The sequence below is a fragment of the Hydra viridissima genome, unplaced genomic scaffold, assembly GCF_058129835.1.
Source record: "Hydra viridissima isolate aposymbiotic clone 2 unplaced genomic scaffold, HvirCarnegie_v1 scaffold_5, whole genome shotgun sequence".
NCBI classification, from domain to species: Eukaryota; Metazoa; Cnidaria; class Hydrozoa; order Anthoathecata; family Hydridae; genus Hydra; species Hydra viridissima.
In genome coordinates, this window is record NW_028324304.1 from 15,944,392 (window position 1) to 15,963,855 (window position 19,464).

At 29.2% G+C, this 19,464-nt stretch overlaps 3 pseudogenes; all 3 read right to left on the reverse strand.

The window, feature by feature from the left end:
* Positions 1-679: 679 nt before the first annotated feature.
* LOC149888934 (uncharacterized) lies at positions 680-2,209 on the reverse strand (annotated as a pseudogene).
* Positions 2,210-8,855: 6,646 nt separating this feature from the next.
* Positions 8,856-10,164, reverse strand: LOC149888935 (uncharacterized; annotated as a pseudogene).
* Positions 10,165-12,586: 2,422 nt separating this feature from the next.
* LOC149888936 (uncharacterized) lies at positions 12,587-16,994 on the reverse strand (annotated as a pseudogene).
* Positions 16,995-19,464: the final 2,470 nt, after the last annotated feature.

A 19,464-nucleotide genomic window follows, 5' to 3' on the forward strand; every position in this document is an offset into this window, starting at 1 on the left:
GGACTGTAATCAAAACAGTTTGTTTCTTTTGTTTGAACAAATGTACTCGAGAATAGACAAGTTTTTTGATTGAACAAATCAAGAAATCAGTTTCATTCACACTTGACTTTTCTGACTCACGAGTTCTAAGTGGAATATGCAATACCTGCAGGGTTCTTTTAGGAAAAAAGTGCAAAGGTGAAAATGTGGCTCTCCCAAAACTTTATGATTTCACAGAAGTCCTGGTAAGACCAGAGACACGTCTAAAGGTCAGCCTTGTGATTGCATTATTTGTTGAATTGATCAGTTGAAAGCACTTCAAAAGCACCCTTTGGACAAATCAGGAGCTTCACAAAATCAAAGAAGATGTTCAGACTGTCTCACACTTGTTGCAAGAGGAGTGTCACATCAGTGCAATCAATACACCTTCAGAGAAAATCTTAAAGAACTTGCTTTAAAGGATCCAAAAACTCAAAAAAAAAAAGTTTGGTGAATAAGCTCCCAGAATCGACCCATTTTGGACGTCTAAATAGGTCTGTTTTAGACTTGGACAAATGGACGAACGGACGAATATAGTTGGTCCTATGGACGTCCTAGGACGTCCAGTGCCCGCTGTGTAACGACACTAAAATATAGGAACAACTACTTTTTTTGAAGTTACTAATAAAAATAAATTAAAATAAAATAAAAAGGTTTTATATTATTTAATTTTTTCTTTTTGCAATTTAGTCATTGCTCATTTTAGCAAGTCACCAACGAGTGTTTCGATATTGCCTTCTTGAAAACCATCTTTTTCTGAAAAAAGCGCTTCTAAAACAAGCAAAATATAGAAATATTTTTTATTTAAATAATTATATTTAATTAAATACATACTTAAATTATAATAGAACTTTTTTGTTCTTCATAGAAACACTCAGTAAATACCTTACAACACAACATGGTATGTAAACTCGCTTACTTTTTAAACATTTGTATAAAGTTGTCGCCACAAATTTCCGGATTCCCTTTATCCCATCTTTACTAAAATATATTTGCAAAGGTTGTGTCAATATGTTGTCTAACAAATTTTTAACTGTTCTACGTGGCGTTGAACCACAAACTGCTTTACGTGGCGTTGAACCACAAACATCTTTAATCTGTGAAATCTAAACAAAATAAAAAATTTAGTTTAAAAAAGTTCGGTGCAAACATATCTATAATTGAAGAAAGGCAATAATAGTCTACTTCAAAGTGTAGGGATGCTTTTAAACCAAAGTATCATATACTTTGTTTTTAGTTTTGAGCAGTGTTTATAGCGGTAACATTTTAAATTTTATTGGGTTACGTTACTTTTCAATTACGTTTTCAACATTAAAAAAAAAATAACATTGACAGAGCTGCCTTCCGAAACCTCGCTGCTTTACTTAAGTTTAATCGTTTTTCCTCCTCGTCAAACCTCTCTTACGTGTCAAGTAGGTCTGTAAAAATGTCAACAGTCATGAATCCACTAGGTCCTGCCTCATTATTTTCAAGAAGCTCAAGGCGATCAAGATTTTCTTTTGGTTTTCCTTAATTTGATCAAACTGACTTTTCAGTTCCATAAAAATGGCAAATTGGAACTCTGAAAAAAAAAGCTGAGAATTTCATTAAACATTTTTATACATTCATTTGTCTAAAATGACTAACATAACTTTTTGATTAGATTTAATTAGTTTTTCATTTGTCTTTTTTGTCTGTTTCATTCATTTGTCTAAAATGACTAACATAACTTTTTGATTAGATTTAATTAGTTTTTTTATTCAAAAAGTTCTAAAACTAAAGTTAAATCAATCAATTAAAAGCTTATATTGTTATTAATATAATACAAAAAAATGAATAAGAAGCAGTTTTCATAAATTATCTGTAATATAATATTGATAAAACAGGAAAAAAGTAAATACGACAGCTCACGCTTATTTGTCATTTCTTTAAAAGAAACTTCACCATCACCTATATTTGAATGTTTCCTTTTTTATTTATTAAATCATCTAAAGTTCAACATTCAATGCCAACATTTTTTTTAACCAAATCAGGTGGAAAATCAAGCAACACACTGAGAGTTACTGCTGCGTTAAATTTTTCTTATTCTAAAAAATAAAGCTGAAATAAATGCTAAGAAAGCAAATAGTTTTTATGGAGTATCTTTAAATAAATCTTTTTTACCTGTATTTGAATATTTATCACTCAGCGTATTAGAAAATCCAGTGCTCATAGGTTCATGACAATGATAACTGAAGTCTAACTCTAGACAAGGTGCACGAACTTTTTTGACTTTCCTAATAGTTGATACAAAAATATTATTTATACAGTATAAATTTTTTTTATCATGAAAAATGATTATGATATTCTGATGATGAATACATTTACAAACGGAATAAATACTTGATGATTATTCCACCATTTGGATCTCAAAGCTTCGGAAAACCAGTTTTTACAACCGGGTTTTTCTCCTTAAAGCAGTTGTACATTTCGTACAAAATTTATTAAAACAATCTTTTTCGTTGTTATACCTTCTCTTTAAGATAATTATAGAGTAAAAGCACTGTAATTTTTTCTGGGATTGACCTAAAATGTTGTTTGTCATAGTAGCATGAATGAGTACCCAGTCGGCAAACAGCGTTGAAATAACGTTGAATTAACGTTGAAACCTAACGTTGAATTTATGTTTATGCAACGTTTAGAATGAAAATTTTTTTCAACGTTGATTTATTAACATTAAATTAACTTTCGGTTCAAACGTTAAATCAACGTTCAATCGACGCAAAATACGTTATAAGAACGTTTAATTTACGTTGAAACAACGTTTAGAATGACAGTTTTTTTCAACGTTGGTTTATCAACGATAAATCAATCTTCAATTAACTCAATTGAGTCTATTGGACTATCAATGTATATTAAGCGTTTAAAAAAGAAACTCATAGTGTACAGTTTAGTTAGACATTTATTAGTAAAGAAAAAGATAACATTTGTTTATTATATATATATATATATATATATATATATATATATATATATATATATATATATATATATATATATATATATATATATATATATATATATACATATATCTGTGTGTGTGCCACCGAAGATATAGGAAAATACTTATATGGCTATAGTAAAGACTAAAAAAAGTAAAAGTATTGAAAAACATCAAAAACCAAAAAAACAGAAAAACAATTATAACAGTAATAATAATAACAATAATAATAGTAATAATACTAATAATACTAATAATAATAATGATAATATTAATGATAGCAATAATAATAATAATAATAATGATAACAATTAATATAATTCTAATAATGATAATGATAATGATCATCATGAGAATAATAATAATAGTAATGATAATTATTAATGTTATTATTATATATATATATATATATATAAACACTACCTACTCATTATTAGACTCAAACTCAATTTTTAGCTTTTTGTCTTTTTTGTGTGTCTAAAATGCAATACAAGCAATCGCAACTGAATTTTTTTGTTACATAAACTATATATAATTACATACAAAGCATATTAAGAAACTTAATACTTGGTGGTTAGTCCTTTTGACTCTATAAGAGCTTTTACACGCCTGGGCATACTATTTATGGATTTTGAGATCAATTCTTTAATTTCAGGATCTCGAACCCATGCATCAATCAGTTGTTCTGTAAGCATCTGTTTACTCTTATTTTTTCCGCACTGATTTTGCGTTTTACTAGCTCTCACAGATTTTCAATAAGATTCATATCTGGAGAATTACCAGGCCAATCAAGAAACTCAATACTCTCATTAGCAAGAAATGTCTTTATGGATTTTGCAGTATTGCATGGAGCACCATCTTGCATAAAATCTATTTTTTCACCAATAGGAAACCACTCTCGTATCTGTTTAATCAGGGTGGTCTGTAGGACATTCTTATGCTGATCTTGCTTCATTGTCCCTTGTACAATGTAAAGTTGACCGGTACCCCTGCTTGATATGCATGACCGAATCATTATGGATGCTGGGTGCTTTACCGTGTTTACGATACGTTCTGGCTTGTGTTGTTCTCGTGGTCTACGGCGGACAATAGTGGCTTTGTCTTCTAAAGTTTGAAAGGTAGATTCTAGAGAGTGACTCGGGGGCAGAAAGTCTTCCCATCCCCACCCCATCTGCATACACATTTTTCCATCCCTGTCCCATCACCATCAGGTTTGTCCCCATCCCCACCCCATCCCCATCAAGTTTTTCCCCATCTCCATCCCATCCCCATCATTACCGCTTCTCTCCCCATCCAGTCACCGCATCCAATATAATCATTCAAATACCAAAATCTTATATTTTAACTGTTTTTATTAACACTTTTATTAATACTTGAAAACTGTCCTTGATTCAGATATATTATTATGCATACCTATTATACCTATTCTTTGTTCAAACCATGCAGAAATAACAGTCCATCGACACAATCCGGATGAAGTTGTGTTCTTCTATCGTCAAGTGTTCTTCCAGCAATTGAAAATGAACGTTCAGATGATGTGCTAGTTGCTGGAATTGACAACACTGACTGTGCTACCTGTGACAAATTTGGATAGAGTCCTGTTTTACTTTTCCAATACGAAGAAATATTATCCTCAGAATCTGTGCTGTTCCAGTAGCTGTCAACTTCATTGATGACAGCTTCTTCACTTTCAAATAAATCCACAAAATATTCACTTGAATTGTCATTATGTATTTTCCTCTTTTTTTCAGGTGGCTCAAGAGAAGTATTTTGATTCGAGTCATACGAGGCTGGTCTGACTAGAGGGAATTCATCTACCATGTTGTTTAAACTGTTTAGTGCTTCTTTAATTTCTTCTGTCATTATTTTAGTTGCAATTCTTTTAAATTTTGGGTCCAAAAGAGTTGCAATTCTATGCATTTCATTTATTGGAAAATAGTGCTTCATCATGTCATTTAAATGTGTCTTAAAGTCTCTTATGATATTACTATCTGTAGCCGATACTTGCAAATGTTTTGTTATTTGATATTTAGTTGCAACAACCATGTGCAAAGAACATTCTTTGTCCGTTGAAAGATTTTTAGTAGCAGTATCAAATGGTGTTAACACTGCGATGACATCTTTCAATAAAGTCTTGTTCAAATCGAATAATTTTCTTTGAAGTTTTTTATCTTGTTCTCTTGCTGAAAAAGTTATATCTTCAATATTTGTCAACACTGATTGTAACATAGTGAGTTGAGAATTCCACCTTGTTGAAACAGATTGCTTAACCGATGTTTGTAGTTCATGTTGAATTTTTGAACGTTTTATGTGTCACTATTTTCTTGCATGTGCCAATAAGACTAATGATTTCCAAACCGAAGCAGGGGCATCTTTCACTTCTAGACCATGAACCAAAACCAAATTTAGGTTGTGTCCACAGCATAGAATCCAAATTTGATCTTTAAAAGCAGCTTTAACATTTCAGCCATTGTCATTTACATAATAATTGTCACTTCGCCATGCTCCCATTTCTTCTAGAATTTCTTTGGTAACGGATTTAATATTCTCAGCCAAATGCAATAATAAAATATTTATGAAACGTTAATTAAAATAAAAAATACAAGATTGACATTACCAATGACATTCCAATGAGATATTAATTGATGAAAGCTTTGTGAAAAGTTATTACAATAAACTACGTTTTAAATTGACAAGAGAAGAGAATCGACAAGCCAAATAAGTATTTATGAAATCATGTGGTTTAACTTAAGTAAAGAAATATTTATGAAACCATTTCGTTTTAAAAAAGACATATTTGTAACCAAGTGGTTTTAAAAAAGAAATAATATTCATGTGGTTTAATATTAATAAAGAAATATTTTTAAAACCATTTCGTTCAAATAAATAAATATTTTAGAAACCATCAAGTATTTAAATCAATGAAAATTGTAATAATCTCACCTGGGTGTTCTTCTTCCATTGATCTTGTTGCAATGATGTATGAGTACAATTTTCATTGGTCTTTGATATAGATTATTGTAATTGTGATGTATGGCATTGTTGTCTGTACGTGTGTCCACAAATCAGTCGTTACAGGAAAACGTTTCTGCTTCTCAAACACTTTTCTAAGTTCAGCTCGTTTCTTTTCTGATTCAGTGTAAACATGACGAGAAACAGTTCGAGCAGAAGGAAGAATATCATCAACAGAAACATTTCCATGTTTAGCTCCAATTGAAATTAATTTCTCTGCAAATTTTCTAAAACCAACACCTTCTACAATTGAAAATGGCCGAATGTCAGAAGCACACATGTTCGAAATTACATTAACCAGCTCAGTTTTTTCTGTAGTCGATATTTTTTTAACAGTTTCAGAGGTTGACACAGCAAACCTGGTTATTTTTGGCGACTCTGTTTTCCCCACACACGATTTTATGTGAGTTTTCAAACCACTTGTACCATCTCGAGATTTCCATTTTAGTACAGCCTTACACTTCGAACAAAGAACGTGCTCACTAAAAACATTGTCAACATTCACCTTTAATAGAAACGGCCAAACATCGCTGGTTCCCGGATTTTCAACGTAAGTTATACTATCATCGTTTTTTGAAATAAGTTTGCTTAACTTTAATTTAACCATTTTATGTATCCAGGTGACAAATTAATAACCGTTACCGCGGAAATAAACTCAGATCTGTTACTGCTACCGCGGTATAATCGAGCCCATTATTACCGTTACCGCGGTATTACCGTATTTTTTTTTCCATCCCCGCGGTAACCGCGGTTTTACCGCAATTCCCGTTACCGTGTCACACTCTAGTAGATACATCGCTGAATACAACCTGAATATAGCAATAATTATTGATGTTTAATAATATTTAAAGTATTAGTTAAATAAATTGGGGAAAGATATTAATCCAAAAGTGTCTTTTGAAAACTTGTAATAATAAAATATTATTTAAGTTTCAGGAAAGAATAAATGGGAAATCTACCCTATTCTAGTCATCCTGAGAAAAAGAAGAGTGTTTTTTAGCCCAAGCAAGACGTTTTTTAATCATCGCAGTGGTAAGTTTTGGTTTCTTCAGTGGCTTTATGCACTTGAATCCTAACTCGTAACTTCGCCTTCTTAAAGATCCAAGTGAAATGTTGATTTCTTGGTCCTTAAAAACGCTTTTCTTTTTTTTTTTTTCTTGCATCTTTTGATTTTGCTCAATAACTTTTTTGATCTTTCTATCATCTCTAGCACTTGTTATTCTTTTTCGGCCACAGCACACTACGGTTTCTGAGAAGCGTTTTTTTGGCATAAATTAATAATTTCAATTTAAAGACAAAATAGCTAATAATTTTTATTTCTAAAGATTGGCAATATGTTCCATATATTTCATAACTAAATTTTATATGATTTTAATATATATATATATACATATATATATATATATATATATATATATATATATATATATATATATATATATATATATATATATATATATATATATATATATATATATATATATATATATTATATATATATATTTAATATTTAGATATATTTTATTTATATCTATTGTAAAAAATATTATTAGATGAATTCATATTCAAAAAATAAGTTAAATTTTAACTAAATTTTATTATCCAATGTAATTAAATCTATATAGTTTACGGTAATTAAGTCCTCGTCGGAAATTGCATCGCCATAGTCGTCATCGCTTTCACTACCCTATTCGCTTTCGCTATGTTGATGTTGCGAGGTATTAGATGGCATTTCTGTAAACTTATCACCTCAGAAGGAAGAGGTAACTTAAGATGAATCGGAATTCTAAGGATCTATGAAAGGATCTTGAGAAATTTGGCAACATTTCTTTTACTGTGATTAGTTTCTTGCAGAAGAACAGCTACTTTAGCTAATTTACGTAGGGAAACATCACTAGCTTTACCCGTTAATAATCCTAAAACCACAACAACATTTAATAAGTTGTTATATGACAGGGATACTTTAAAAAAACACTTAAAAACAACTGAAATTTTATTATTTGAGTTATTGAACTAAACATTAAAAGTAGATATAGATAATTAAAAAGTTTTGCTTAGCATATGCAACAGCTTACTAATTACAAAGCCATCTTTTACCGGTTAATAAACACATTTGTTAAACAAAATATCTTTATGCTTAACTTTGACAGCATGTCGAACATTACTTCTTAAGAAATATACATCTATATTCTTTGAGTTTAAAAAGTGTGTAAAATAGTTATCCATAAAATCTTTTCTATAATAGAAGCACGAGTATTGATCATTCCCTAAATTAACTTTTATGAAAACCACACAATGTTTGGTTCAGAAGCAACCATCTTTTAAGTTGGTATTAATTTTGGTTTTTTTATTGCTCAAACCTAATAAAAAGATTGATTTCATCAAACCTTTTACATATTTGGGATAAAGGATTATGTTTAGATCGAACTAATTTTTTAATCTGCTGCAAGAAATTTTCAAACGGAAAAGCAGATAAACTGTTAAACGGAGCATTGTAAAATGCAACATCATCACATATATGCAGAAGACTATATATGTTATAAACACAAAATAATTGACCAAGTATTTCAGTTTAGTTTATAACAAAGTATTTAATCAGGCGACGAGCATTCTCTAAATTTGATCTTTGAAACTCAGCATTACTATCACATAAAATCCGTATGGATATCGATAAGCTTAAGACATGTTTATAAGTACGCAAATCAATGATGTCTTTTTATACAATTATGCCATAATATAATAAAAAAGAACGTAATTCTGTTGCTTTCCATCTATCTAAATCAGAGAGACCTAGGCTGTCTACCAAAATCGCTGGGCAATTTTCCATTTAGCTGCAATAAACTGTTTGAAATTTGGTCTAACATGTTTAAAGAAATTTTTCCCTGATTATTTCCTTTAATCCTACACTTAAAAAAAATATAGATTTCTCCGAGTAACTTCTATACAAACAAGGTGCATATAGTCCAAAGTAAACATGTTTATAAAATGACATGTTTATAAAATGACATGTTTATAAAATGACATGTTTATAAAATGACATGTTTATAAAATGTCATCTTCCATTGTGATCTCTGTCAGCATAAGTATAATCAAGAAATTCGATATTTGTACGCAAATCTACATTTACTTCTATATGAAAAAAAACAATTCGGTTTAATATACATCTTCCAGCAATAGTACATCGTTCACAAGAATGATAACCGGTATGATTAACTACATCTTTTAATAAGGAGCGAGCAGGGGCATCACAAATAAAAGCATAAGTTTGAATAATGTAACTTTTGTCATTAACTACAAACGGAGATCTTGTTATTATTTTAATTCATCTGAAAAATCTTTTAAAAATAAATGACATTTAGGTTTAATTGATCCACAATACATTCCAATCAAAAACGGATTGTAACCTTTAATGAGACCAACATAACGCCACAGCTGTGTACAGCTGTATTTGTACAGTGGTAAACCATCTATATTAAAGCTTAAAGAAATACTAACATCAAGAATTAAATAATAAATTATTTGATTAGTGATCTGGTTTTTTTAATCCAAAGTATATATAATTTCCACTAACAACATTTTTGGAACAAATACTTTTTGTTTTTAATAAGGTTCTACAATCCGATGGCACTTTAAACTCATATTCAAAAAATATAGCTAAAATTTAATTAGTGCATCGACGCGTACAGCTGTTTTTAAGTGACCATTCCTTATTTTTTGAGCATAAGACTAAATCATATTCTATTTCATTATCAGGTATCACACATCTAGAGTCAGAAAGACTGTTACTATTTTCCTCAAGTGCCGAATTTTGAGATAAATTATGATACTTAAGATCATCACTCTGAGATTTTGGTAACTTAAACTCTTCAAAATTTGGTTCAATTAAATCATTAATAAATTCCGTTTCTACTTCAACAGTCGGATAATTATTGCTTTGGGAAACTAAAAAATTTTGAGGATTATTTACAAACTTTTCTTGAACTGCATTTCGATTTTTTCTCCATACACTAAAATAGTAATTTTTATCTCATTTACATTTTACATATATATGGTTAAAAAACTTAATTCATTTAAAAAAATTAAGTTTATTATAAAATATGCTTTTAAAAATACCTTGAATTTCGTTGAGATTGTTTGCTTGCAAGTATTTCTTTGCTACTTATTACTGAGAACATATGCACAAAAATCTTTGTATTACATTATATCTATAATTTACAGTACCAAATATAAAAACTACAAATTAGAAATTAATAGTTAGAAATGCACTAAATTGTTGTTATAATTGAATAATTTTATTTTAATACTTTATAATAAAATGTTTATAACAAATACTAAAAAATGTAAAACTTCATACAATAAGTAAAAAAATATGGTATCGTATAGCTGTAATAAAGTACATAGATAACTGCATAGCCTATATATTTCTTTTTTGATTATTGTAGTTTGATATGTATATATATATATATATATATACACTGGCGAGCAAAAAAAAGTGAACAGTACAATTTTTCAGTAAATTATGTATTATTAATAAATTAAAAATATAATACATAAAATATAACATATCGCTTATATTAAATACATATACATACACATATATACGACTCATTTTGAAAAAAAAAATTAATATTTTGTGTGGCCACCACCATTTTTCATCACTTCATTTAATCGACGCGGCATCGACTCAATTAAATTTGCTATCAAACGGTCAGGTATCGTAACCCAAACTTGTTTTATGGCTGCCCAAAGATCATCCAAAGATGAAATATTATTTTTATGGACCTCTTTATCCATATAGTCCCACAAATTTTCAATGGGATTAAGGTCTGGACTTTGGGCAGGCCAATTTTCAAAAAGGAAGATATTGTTATCCTTGAGCCATTTTTTAACTTGTTTAGACGTATGGGAAGTAGCATTGTCATGTTGAAATTTAATTTCATCCTCTTCTAATTCTTCCAGTGTGGGCAGCAAAGATTTTTGTAGAATACTAATGTATTCTTTGGAATTTATTCGTAATCCATCTTCGACTCTATGCAATCTGCCCTCACCTTTGGCAGAAAAACAACCCCAAACCATAATTCCAAGATTACCCTTTACCGTTTGGTGAATACAATCTGGATTTAATTGTTCGTTCTTACGTCTAATGCACATCTGTGGACGATCTGAATGCAAACAAAATCGTGATTCATCTGACCATAATATTTTTGTCCAGTCTGTGTTTTTATTATTTTTTACCCAAGCTAACCTTGCCTTTTTATGGCGTGCTGTAAGAAGAGGTACTTTTTTACATGGGTGTATTTTGAACCCCTGATCTTTAAGACGCCTGGAAATTGTCCATCGGCTAACCTTTTTATCATCAGAACACGTAAAAGTTTCTGCGATATGCGTCATAGTGGTTTTTCGATTTTTTAAAACATTGAATTTTAACTTGTGACAATCTCTTTCCGTCATTTTTCTTGGTCTGCCAGAACCTTTTTTTCTAGCTGTTGTTTTATTGTTTTTCTGACATGAAAGTATCTTGTGAACTCCACCAACACTAATGTTTACACCTTGAGCTTTCATAATTTGAATAATTTGGCGTATCGATTTACCGGACGCACTCATTCCAACAATGATTCCTTTTTGTTCCATTGTTAAATGAGGTCCTCTGTGAAAGAAAAATGATAATATTTTTAGAGTAATATATGAAGAAAATATTTATTTAATGATAAACTATGTATTCTAAATGAATATTTTTTTTTTCATAAGAATCCAATAACATCAAAATTAAAGGGGATTTTTCATTTTAAATAAGTTAGAGGCATAAATAATAACCAAAATAAAAATAAAAAAAAATTACCTTTTATTTGGAGACATTTTTTTCCTTTTATTTTTTATAATAATAATATAGCGATAATACGACCTATTTCACCCACGCTCTAATATCAACTACAGATTTTGCTGACAACGTTCACTGTATTCATATCTAATGTTTAGAAGTTTATTCATGTTTTCTTTGAAAGATAAAGGTAAATTCTTTGATAGTACGAACAAAAATAAACAAGCTTGTATGAGTTTCTGACCAGAGCTCTTTCATTTTATGCGTAAGCAGTCGCTGTTCACTTTTTTTTGCTCGCCAGTGTATATATATATATATATATATATATATATATATATATATATATATATATATATATATATATATATCCAGAGGGCCCGGGTTCGTTCATTGCACGTACAAAAGACGTCCGGACGGAACGTACAATTTCAGTTCAATTTTGGTTCAGATTGGAAATACTGAATGACGTACAAATTTGAATGAACAATGTTCGTCCAAATTAGAACGTACACTGTACATTCAAATTCAAATTCAGACGTACTCTGCACCCTCAAATTATAGTCGAGAATTTTTCAAATTAGAGTTAAATTGCAATTACAAATTAGACTTAAAAAAGTTAATTTCGAGTCAATTCGACTTAAAACGCCATATAAATAGTCAGGTATGCGTAAATTTTTAAATCAATTTTGAAAATTCAGTTTTGTTCTAGGTGAAAATTACGAAACTTTCCACTTCAAAACATCATCATCGACATCGTTTGGTTTAAAACATCAATAAAACTAAAAACGAAAGCAACTCATTAAGAATAATTGAGATTTATTATTAAAATAAATCTTGATCTTCTGCTTTACAGCCGTGTCCACCGCCATCTTTTCTATCTGGTGCACGCTTCAACACATTACCAATCGCCTGGTGCACCTCATTTAGTGTATACTTCGGCATACTATCTACATTGACACAAAAATTTATCAGCTATAAATTATATACTTTTTTTGAAAGCAAGAACAAAATAACTTGGCTAATAGTTTTAATATTCTATATATAAGATTGATATCTGATTTCCTTGATTCACTAGAAACCTTCTGTGTTAGATATATTTTATTTAATTCGAGTTGTGCAATATAATTTTGCAAAAAATTAGACACTTTTTTTTTAAATAAAAACGTAAAAAAATCTTTTAAAAATATCTTTTAACAGAAAATAATATACTCACAATCACTCTGATTACGTTTGTTTTCTTAAAGGCTTTTTTGTTTTTACCCTCCATGTTATAACTTGCCATCAACTTGTTGGTCATGAGTCTAAAATATGTATAAAAAATCGTTTTCTGTATAAAAAACTATTTTATACAGAATATTTTCACATTTTTATACTATAGGGTAATTACTAAGTACTTTTATAAACTAGCAGAGAAAATGTAAATAGTAGTATATTGTCTATGGATGATAAAGTTTTTTTTTTGACAAACTTACTTTAAAAGTATCGCTTTGATATTTGCATGGCACGACTTGCCGCCAATCATTGTTAACCGTCTAAAATCAATGATTTTATAGTGTGTGTAAACCTCCTCGACGGTAGAACCCCCTCTGTCTTGGGGAGGTGAAATTATATATATATATATATATATATATATATATATATATATATATATATATATATATATATATATTAATAAAAAACACTTATCTAACTTTATCTTCGACTTGAAGTTTCAGGATTCCTCGCTATTCAGAAAGCTTCCTGAAGTAGCTTCAAGAAGTGGAGTGGAAGTTTGTGGTTTTTACACCTCTCGAAAGTATATTTTTATAAGTAAATACAAGGTTGTGACTGTGATAATAAACTTGCTGAGTAAACCATTAATGATAAAAAAGGTATTAATACATTTGTTATTAAAAAATATATTAATACATTTACTTACTAAAAGTTGACATTTTGCTACGTCAGAAAGTTCTTCATTAAACCGCTCAAACTCCTCCAAATTATCAAACTGCTGCACATGGTATAAAGAATGTTCAGGTTCATAATGTGTTCTAATCTTGCATTGCTCTTCAAGAATTTGTGTGAGTAAATGAATTACTTTGTATTGGAATTCTAAAATTTTAGATTATTATTTCATACATTTTCATTTTTTACAAAACATACCTAATATTGATAGATAAATAAGATAAATATTGGGGTAAATAGGCAAATAATACCCCAAAATTTTTTTAATTTCTCTTAATATAAATATAATTTCTCTTAATATAAATACAACTTAATGGTAGAAAAAGTGAAAGAGTAACTTGTGCAATAAAAATATTAAAAATAAATAATTTAACTGGCTTTAGGAAGAGGAAATCTAGACATTGAAGTTTTATTATTTTGAGCTGCATTTACTTGATGACTGGTTTACTAAATCTGAAGATGTTGGTTGGGACAACTGTCTTACAGGGATTTTAGATTTTACTGAAGATGATAATTGGGATTGGCAGGTTGATTTTACAGCAGGTGACAAAAAGGTAAAACAACTTGTAGAAAAAGTAGGTATTATTCACTGTCACTGTGTTGAAGATTTTGAACCATATAATTTTGAAATTGGCTGCTTAAAACATGACTCAAGTTCTGGAATAGCAAGAGATCCTACTGAAGGATTTTGTAAAGAAGAAACACTGTAAGGAGATCGCAACCTAGCTCTGACAAACATGGGCTTTTCAGGACAGCTAAATAAAAGTTATGTTCAGTATATATATACAGTATTGGTCATTAATAACAATCCACCATAATTTTTTTGATATCATTTGACTTTGATTGATGATAAATCATGATTGTTTGACTCATTTCAAATATAAAAAGTGTAAATTGATGAATATCACATTTTCTTTAAAATAAATATAGATATTCATAAAAGTATCAATCGATGCGCTAATTATCTGGTTTTTTTTAACACTTACCTCATAATCTAAAAAAATTATAATGGCCAAAAATAACAATCCACTCTATTATTTCAAAATTCTTTCAAAATTGCGTTTGTCTTTGAGTAAAACTTTGAACTTATTTGCGATTTTAATAATTACTGTTAGAGAATTTTTTTTAAAATATTATAAATATTTGAAAAGTTTGTGTAAAATGAAATATGAAAATGAGTATCTAATTAACTACAACATTTTAGCAATAAAAAAATCAAAATGACTGGAAAAACTATTGATAATATGAAAAAATGTAAAATCATAGCTATGAATGAACAAAACATCTCTATGAGAAAAATTGCGAAGCATTTAAACACAACACATGCAACTGTTAGCAGAACTATCAACTGATATCATGTATACAATACAATTGAAAATCTTCCGCGTCCTGGAAGACCCAGCATTTCAAATGAAAGAAATGAACGTTCACTTATTCGCATAGTGAAAAAAAATAGAAAGGTATCATCTACTGATCTCAGTCGAAAATGGCTGGAAGCTTCTGGTGTTGTTGCTAGTGCTCGAACAATTAGAAGAGTACGACAAAATCATAATTACATGTGGCGAGCTGCTTGCAAAAAACTACGTCTATCAAAAAAACATCAGAAAGCAAGGAAAAACTGGTGCTTAGCTCAAAAAATTTGGCACAACGTTCTTTTCAGCGATGAAATGAACATTGAGGTTGATTCAAGAAAAAACCGAGTAATGCTGAGAAGAATGCCACATGAAAATATGCGCCCTGATTGTTCTATGTATAGAAAAAAACAAGGTAGTGGCAGTATAGGCATCTGGGCATGCATGAACTATGAAGGTGTCGGTTGCTTCAAACTATTTGATGGAAGGCTTGATTCTCAAAGATATTTAGACATATTAGATAATTATTTGATGCCTTATGTTGACATATTCCGAAAAGACACGGGAATTATCTTCCAAGAAGATAATGCTCCATGTCATATTGCTAAGATTTGCAAGCAATAGTTTGAAGAAAACAACATTAAAATCATGTCTTGGCCTGCTAATAGTCCAGATCTCAATTGCATAGAGAATTTGTGGTCTTGGTTAGACGACAATCTTGGTAAAATTGAAATAAAAGCTCTGGACCAGCTGAAAGAAGAAGTAACAAAATTACTAAAAAATTTTCCAAAAGATATTACTCAGCACTTAGTGAATTCCATGCCGAAACGGCTCAATGAATGCTTAAAAGCTAAAGGATAGTCAACAAAATATTAATTTTTTGTTTTTTTATTTTTTGTGTTTTTTAATTTATTTTTGTTTTTATGATTAGTTAATTTTGTTGATGTGGTTTGTTTATTTTGGCCACATTTTTTTTTTTTTTTTGATACATATGAACACTTGTTTTCATTTCAATATTTCAGTTTTTAATTCTTTTATTTATTATTACTTTATAATAAATTTATATGGTAAATATTTGATTTATTTGAATAAAAAAAAGTCGAAGAAAAAATCTCTTTTGATTTTTAAAATATGTAATTTCAAACTTATATCCATACTACAATAACATGATGGATTGTTATTAATGGCCAATACTGTATAACCTGTTTTAAAGATGTGACTATCAAACTTATTTATAAAAGTACTGCAGTTAATTGAAATAAATGGCAGTTTAAACTTAAAAGTGTATTATATGTTATAAGTTATCATACAATAAATATTTTAAACATATCTTAATACAAAACATATCTCAAGAATAATAAATTATATATCAATAGAATAAAACAAACAAACAAAACATACGTATTTTATGTATCTTTTGATTTTTAGTTCCTTTTTTATTTTCATGGGTCAATTGACCAAATTCAATCTTGTTAGAAGCTTCAGATTCCTCACTCGTAAAATCAAACCCTTCACACACTGCTTTATCATTTAAACATATATATTTTTAAATGAATGTGTAAAAAAAAGTAAAGGTTAAAAAAAAGTAGAAACTTGAGACTTGTACGAAAAGTTCTTTTGTCTAAACTGGATTTGGAATAATTAACTGCTAATAACGAGTTAGTGAAAATGTTTCGCAATACTTACTATGACGACACATTTCCTTAAGAAGGGGAAAGCAAAACCAATCGTTCTGTGGTATTGCCTATTGCTTTCAAGCTTTTAAAACATTTATACCATTAGGCCACCTCACAAACTGCTTTTCATTTACGGATCCTTCAATCCACACTGAAGGGATTGTCAGCTCTTCTTCTTCTGATTCCTCTAGCCAAACTGCTCGGCACCACGACATTTTAACTGTACTATAATAAAAACTATTGTATTTACTATAAGTAAAATATAGTGTATATAATATTTAAATATAGCACTTACTATAATAATATTTATAATATTTAAATATAGTACTTACTATAATAATAACTATAGTATAACTATATGATATTAACTGCTGCAGTTTAAACGTGGCAGTTAACAATAGCAATTAGTAATAAAAACGGTTTTGTCTGTGTGTATTTATATATAACATCTTTGATCTCATATGGGCTATAAAAAGTGCTTATCTAATTGAGCAAAAAATAAAAAAAATTCATTTTAATTATCTAGAAGAAAAAAAAAATCGTCTGCTTTGTGTGGACTTGCTGAATCCATTTTTAAGTACTTTTACGTTTTTTCTACTATTCTAAAGATAAAAAATCAGTTGGTAAAAAAAACTTATTTCCATTTCGACAATTTCTTGACAAAAAAAATAAGATAAGTAAAACTTAAACAATTAACTTCTTTGATTTAAAGAAGTCTCTACTATATATATATATATATATATATATATATATATATATATATATATATATATATATATATATATATATATATATATACAGGGTGCGGAAGAAGCTCATGTACAAAAATATAAACAATATAAAGGAATACAAAAGAATACTAAAAACACACTATATATTTAAAGGAGACCATACAGTTGATTTTTTTAAATTATAGTTTTGTACGGGAACTTTTTCCGCACCCTGAATATATATATTGAATCGGCATTACTTTAAGTTTAAATGATTTGCAATTTATTTCTAAAACAATACTTTGTAATTTTTAAGTAATAAAAACTGAACATATAAAAAATATATTAAACCTACTGCTAACTGTTTATTATAAAAGTTAACAAACCTTAATTTTCAAAAAGAAGAATTTTAAATAAAAAGAAAAACAAAATTAAATGATTACATCAAAAACAAGTCATGGTTTCAATTTCTCATCATAATGTAGTAATGGAAATATTGATAAGCCTCTTTTTTCTTCTAAACAAACACACTTTCTTTGAAAATCAGCAACACTTAGTGTTCTCTGGACAACTTCATTAAAATTAATAGTTCGAAATAATGATATACTAAATTGCATTGATGGAGCTGGAGTGTCAAAAACATTGTCTAAATATTTAGTTTTTGTGGGTAACCCTCCAAAAAATGTTCATACTCAGATTGCCGTTTTGATACTTGAGCGACTGGATTGGAAGAATTACGTATGCTCTTTTTAACTTTTTGAAGAAAGTTTTCAAAAGGAAAACATGATATTCTGTTAAGAGAACAAAAATTATTACGACAATCATCAACTAAGTGCAAAAGATTATTGAAATTGTAAACTGTAAATGTGTTACCATATATATACTTCGCTTGATGCACAAAATACTTTAGCAAATCACACGCATAATCTAAATATGTAACACGCTTATCGTCATCATCTTGTAACAATATGTTCATAACAATACTTAGGGTTAAAAAATGTTCATATAACTCCTTTGAGACAACACCTCATAATGCAATTGGGCCGGTATATAATAAAAATTTTCTGAACTCTGTTGCTTTCCATCTATCTAATTCTTTTAAACTCCGAGGTTGTCTAGCAAACTCACTTGGCATACATCCACTAAAAGAAATTAGTACTTGAGATACCTCTGAAATTTGAGCAGCAGATATTTTCGCACATGCTCCTTTTTTCAGGTAATTCAACATGCGACGCATTACACCTAAACACACAAGGTGCATGTAGTCTAGTGCAAAAGAATTAATGCAATCAATTCCAATTCCAATTAAAGGAGACCTATCTCGCTGATGATTATCACAACAGCCAAACTGTTCAAAAGTATTTTTTTCTCGTAATTGAAAGTCTTCTTCCTCATTAAAAACAACTCGTCCTTCATGCGTTCCATGAATGATACACCTTTCACATGAATTATAACCTCCATGATGAATTATGCATTTTAAAAAAGGCCCTAGATGGTGCATCACAAATGAAAGATTTAATTTCTACACATAGGTGGTGCCCATTAAACACAATGCCATTCTGTCTTAACTGATTCCATTTACTGACATAATCTGACATTAATATTGTTCGGTTTATGATCACCACAAAAAATAGCAATGATAAATATGTCAGAGTTATCAAAACATGCAAGTATCGGCCACATCTGCCTACTTGATGATTTTTAAAAGTGGGATTCCGTTTATATTTATTGATAATTTTATAACATTACTAACACAATTTTTATAATTGAGGAGACTTTTAATTCCTTTACATGATCCATAGTATGCATAATCACCACCACATTTTTGCTCTTTTGGTATTTTTCTCGGTGTTTTCAAGAGAGTTCGTGCATCTTTAGGAAGAGAAGAATCATTTTCACGAAGGATAGAGAAAAGCTTATTTACGGATGACCGAGTCCAACGATTTCTTGTCGCAAATTGAGCCAACTTTTTATT